Below are 5885 nucleotides of genomic sequence, written 5' to 3' on the forward strand. Positions count from 1 at the left end.
ATGTTGGCTTCAATTAGAGGGACATTCTCATCCTGGCTCTGTAGGAGAGAATTTTTATTTTTTTTCTCATCTCATTGTTGTGGTTGCAATAACAGCTATGGGAGAGAGGCCTAGACACCCCTACCTATAGTAGTGCTCCCCGACTATTTTCAGGGATTCTAAGGCTTTCAAAATGTAGAAGAGCCATCCAAAATGAGGCTTTGAAGCACCCTGTTCAGATGCCAAAATCCCTTTACTGATTTCTTTCAATTCTGTCAAGGAATGACTCTACTCTAAGCACCAATTATCCAATTCTCTGCTAACCCTAAGGCTAAGTTCAATAACCTAAAGAGAAAGCTAATTTACCCTGTTTGTTTCCAGGATTTTGTCTCTTCACCATAGGTGATTTTTTTTATTATTGTTTTTTTTTTTTAAGTGAAACTGGAATTTTGGTTTTTGGTTCAAGTTTTAAATCAATAACTTTGAAAGTTGATTTTCCAGTGAATACATTTGAAAAAAAAAAAATCTGACACTTCCACAGTCAATCACACAAATTACAGGTGGGACATTTTTTGCCGATCTCATATATCAGCATTCAAAGACACTGATCATGGCATTAAAATTACCAAAGATGTTTTGCATTGTCATTATATTAAGCTGTTATTAAGCATTCCATTTTATTTTATTGTTTTAAAAGAATGCGTCTCATTTTGGAGCCATGGTTTGAGTAGAAAATATATTTTTATAGGAGACTGCTGAATGTGTCCTAACTACTGTACATGGGGATCAAACTCTTAAGCCTCCCTGGTAAAGTCTTGATTGGTTTTGGATAGTCAAATCTCAGATTGGGGTTTTCTTCCAGGTCCGTGGAACACTAAGCCTACTCTACACCATCAGCAAGGTCCTACGGGGTGCATGGGAGTTCGCCCAACAAGTCTACATGTGTTTTGTACTCGAGGAGTATGGGGTACCAGACCCTTCGATACGGACCTGTAGGTCCCTGTACAACTGGTGCCAGATATTTTTCTACATTGCCGGCAATAAGTCTGGCTAATTTCCAATGAGAATTGGACTCAGTCCCTTTGTCATTGTGTTCATAACCTTTATGGACAGGATTTCTAGGCACAGCCAAGGTGTTAAAGGGTATTCTCTTAGTCACAGGTTGCATTTGGAGTAAATGTTATGATACTGACTGTATCGAAGTTTTTATTTGGCTTGACATGTAGATTAATTATGCAAAACATGAAACATTAACTCGAATAATAATTATTTCCATTATCTGTCATCCATCATGTATTCGAAGTAATGGCGAAATTCTATAAAACTAACCCTCTATGTTTTTTGCTATAATAATATGCTTCATATGAATCTGCTAAACCTTTTCTTCCTGACTCTGCTCTTGCTCCCAATTCTCCTGGTGTTACTCCTCTTCAGCCGCTCTAAGAGGTTTAACATGTCAAAGTTCTCTCAGCTCATCCATAATTGATTGCCACAACGGAGCATCTTCGCTGCACTTAGTTAATCAGCTATCTGCAGGTGTTCCCTTAGCAACTGACCAGGCCCTCAAACACTGAAGCGCCATATGCAGACTCTTCACCCCCAAAAAGTGGGCACCCATTGTGTCTTGTAAATATAGATGTCTGCCCCTTGTTCGCTTGTTATGTCCCATAACTCAGCGTGTATGTCTACGCAAAACACAGGAAATGAGTAAAAATCATCAAAACCTTTGTAACGCTGGTGTTTGTCTGCCGCCCTTCTGTGGTAAAGCTGTGATTTCAATTAGCATAAAAGGATAATCCCAAATGTAATGTTTTTAAAGAAAATATGCAACGGAAACAAAAAAAAGCTGTGCAGACAACTCTGTTTGAAAAATATTTTCTTAATTTATTAAAAGATATATACATTTCCATGTCAAATAAATTATATTCATGTTGGTTAATAAAGCCCATGACAAAAATTACATATTGTTTTTGGTCCATTTTAGAGAGTAGTGCAAACTCGATGGTCAGCAAGGTTAGTAATACAGTTTGTTCAAATGAGTGTGTGTTTGGATGTGTCACAGAGAGCGGATCCATAATTCACATACACACTCACACACACCCACATGTTAGAGTGTCAGAAAAAGCCATGACTCCCTTGGCTGCTCCAACACCTGTGACCACTAGTGGTGCAACCATGTGCAGTCACCAGTTCTTGAATATATTTACACCATATGGAGTTAGTACAAAAGCTTTGATTTGTCTTTTTTCAGAAAAATAGCAAGATTAAATATTTTACAAGATAAAATTCTGTTTCCTACATACGGACTGTGATAGGCCAATGTGGTTGTTCATAATATCATACAATACATTAAAGATTGTATAAGCTATAATCTACCTCTTACCTTCTGGTAGTGATCCTCATTATTTCTATTGTCTGTTTAGGAACTTCCTGATGGACATTTATTTACACATACAAACAAATGGTCTTTCACCAACCGAACATTGATAAAACCATCAACTTTCACATCATAACCAACTCAATATTGTCATACTGGTGCCTTCATCTTTTGAAGATTAGTTGATAATCTATTACATACCAGTACATCTAGCTGACTCATCAGCTCTACATGCTGTGAGCAAAGACTGAGAACATTTTCATTGTCTTAGACTGTGATGTGCAGACTGAGACTCTTTTTTGGCAGTGGAAGCTAAACGTTTATTTTAATTTAATGTAATTTATTTATGTATTTATTTATTTATTTATTTATTTATTTATTTTATTTAAAGTGCCATATACATATGGCACTTTGCTACAATGATGTGAAGAAGAGAGAGATTAAAAAATATTTCCTAGTAAAAATATAGGACATGTTCCTCTGCCTGTAGGCCAGTTATGGGCAGTAACACGTTAGAAGTAATGCGCAAGCAGACTGCGCAACTCCGTTGCAAAACCTGTTAGTGAGCGTCTCGCGACAATCACGTTTGAACGTGTGGCGTCAGGAGTGTAGATCAACAACAGACAACATGGAGTTTGGGGGTGGACAAAAGAAAACAAGGAGCATGGGAGAGCGCAGGACCATGCTGCGTTAATGTTTGGAAGTACCGACATTACTTTGACTCAGTGACAAAAACATTCGGGTCCTCTGTACGCTCTGCTTCGGAAGAAAACTTAAGCGAAAAACTCAATTTCACCGAGCAAACCACAGAAACCCCCGTATTCTCTCCACCGAGTTGATGGCTGCGGCTCCGACAGCTCTCTCCTGCTGAACAGGTAAAAATAGATTAAAAAAACAAACAAACAAAAAAAAAAACAAAAAAAAAAACAAACAACTCTTTATCAATCCTCTCTGCAATTCACCAATTGTTAAAATATGTAAATCTTACTAACCAATATATTAAATTATGTTCATTTTAGGTCCTGAGGTTTCCGTAACACCTTGTCTGTAGGAGAACTGAACCTACACCATTTTGCAGGTAAATGTGATTTAACTATTGTCTCAAAACAAAGACAATAGCAGTTTCTGTTCACATTATAAAATGGCTTTACACATTATATTAGCAGATAGCATGATTTACAAGCTTAGCACAGGTAGAATTAGCATGGCTAGCATTTAGCAACAGTGACTGTGTGTGTGTAATAGCCAACATTACTTGTTCTTCCCCTGACTCACTTTTAAGCACTGCAGTGGTAATCAAAAATGAAGGGAGAGTCTTTTCCCCTCAGGAACAACATATAAGCAGAAGAAATGTTTTTCACAGTGAAACATGGTAAGACTTAAATGGGGTATATTCACTGTTGCACTTGACAGACGCTTCCGAAACTGTAGATCATGAGATACTAATTTCCAATCTGGACCGGTGGATAGACATCACTGGTTCAGCTCTCAATGAGTTTAGGGCTTACCTCTTAGACAAAAGACTGTGTCAGCATTGGTTTCTTTTCCTCCAGCTCTGCTGCTCTCCACTGGGTGTCACAAAGTTAAATTCCTGGCCCTTGGGTAATTTCTCTACCTGCTTCCAATAGGTCAGTCCTTGGGAAACACATGGAATCTAGCCTCTCCTCAGCTGACCCGTATTTACACTACATGCGTTTGTTTCTGATGCGCACTTCGCCACCATTCGTGTTGACATCTAAAGCTAGGTTCTATGCTTCTCGTTTCTTTCATTTTAATGTCAGGAAGACAGAAGTCCTGTTGTTCAGACCACACATCAACAATATGTGTGGTCTGAACAGCAGACCACACATATTATTAACCTTTCCTTTCTGACACAGTGTAAAAAAAAAGCATTGGTTACAAATTTAAGTGTCAAAATGAATTGTTTTTGAAAACTTGAGAGGCTTGGGAAATCTGTGGTCAAACCGGGTTGTTTCAGCTGATACGACTGGCAAAAATCTTGCCGGTTTTATCAAAGAAAACAGGAAAAGTGTCCATATTTTTTTATGATGCCTGCTTTTGAATACTGTAATACAGGCTGGCTTTTAGTTGAATTGGAATTTGTTTTTAAGCATTTTAATTGTGAAGTTCCATTTTATTTGACAGAACTGCAGAATCCATATGAAACATCTTGTGCGTTCATGTCTGCTGACCAGAGGTTTTCCAAAAACCCAAGTAAAGGTAACAGTGTTCCAGTTGATGCCCCAACACCCTGGAATATTTCACTAATTATTGAAAATTACACATCACACCAGATATATCAAAGAAAGCAGTTTTGACGTTTTATTTTTTTCTTAATTAAAATGTCCAAGTCAAGTCTCAGATGAAGCTGGATGCCACATTGGGCATAATTTCATTGTTCTGAAAATCTGAAAAAAAAAAAAAAAAATATATATATATATATATATAGCCTTGTTGATAAAGCTCAAAAGTCAGTGTGAGGTATTTCAAAGACGGTGATGTTCAAATAGACCTTTTAAAGTGAAGATGCGAAAGTTGGTACATATGTTTGGATAAGGTCTAAGTAAAAAAAAAAAAGAAAAAGAAACAGTCCTCCAACCTGTTTTCTCCTTTTTCCTTTCCTGTCCTCATTTCTCTTTGTGAAAACAGCAACAATAATCAGAAATGACTGTTGTTTCCTCCTCAAGAATTTTCCATTTGTTTTTGGTGGTGATGCGCATTGATATTATAAAGTCATGATCTTCTTTCAGTATTCATCAACCTAATATAACTAGAACATTGAGCGTAGGTGCGTTACGGGGCATAAATGGGGTGGAGGCCATGACTGTCTTCTGGAAAAGAATGCTGCCTGGGTAGGGCACTTACAATCATTTATTTATAATTCAACCACTGAGACACAAATGCACTTTATTGTCTCATTCTGCATCTTATTCTACCGGTAAACCTGGAAATGGGCTTAGTTTTTAATGAAAGAGCCATGTTAATATCAAGGCAGATAAAACCTAGCATGTGCAGACGGGACTGCAGTGTGGAATCCCAATCACAAGTTCCTTCAATCACGCCAAAGCAGAACAAGAGAAAATGGACGCATTTGAATATTTTCCTCCACCTGGACATATTAGAAGTATACAATATTAATAGCTATTTAACATGCATCTGCTTTTTGGGCCTCTTATTTTCGCAAATCTGCTTAAAAAGCAAGCAGGTAATGCAAGAGTAACTGTGGCAGCTGTGGGCACGACATGGTTTTTCAACAAGAGATATTTGCAGTATTTCCACTCTAATTCTAATGTTGGTCTTCCTCTCTGAATTGGCTGGAAGTGGTTCTTATCTTCTAACAGGCTAATCTTAACTTTTTCTTTCCATTGTTTTCAATTTTCCAAAATAAAGTAATGAATAGAATGATTTTATTTCTTATTTTCCTCATATAATTTCATATTTTATTCAAGTCCTTTTGAAAAGGCCTTTTTTTTTTTTTTTTTTTTTTTTAAAAAAAAGGGTTTTTTTTTTTAATTCCTCCCCCGGCCCC

General features: G+C 37.1%; 1 long non-coding RNA gene across 2 annotated transcripts in view; it reads left to right on the forward strand.

Annotated features, from left to right (window-relative positions):
- The first annotated feature begins 2926 nt into the window (after positions 1–2926).
- LOC106945239 (uncharacterized) overlaps positions 2927–5885 on the forward strand; it is a 175271-nt gene continuing 172312 nt past the window's right edge. For both annotated transcript variants that reach the window (XR_001424519.1, XR_001424520.1), the window contains exons 1-2: positions 2927–3231; positions 3376–3434. This is a non-coding gene — a long non-coding RNA (uncharacterized LOC106945239). The remainder of the gene's footprint in view (positions 3232–3375; positions 3435–5885) is intronic.

Source organism: Poecilia latipinna, unplaced genomic scaffold (genome assembly GCF_001443285.1).
Source record: "Poecilia latipinna isolate Pla-1442-1.1 unplaced genomic scaffold, P_latipinna-1.0 Scaffold135, whole genome shotgun sequence".
Lineage (NCBI taxonomy): Eukaryota > Metazoa > Chordata > Actinopteri > Cyprinodontiformes > Poeciliidae > Poecilia > Poecilia latipinna.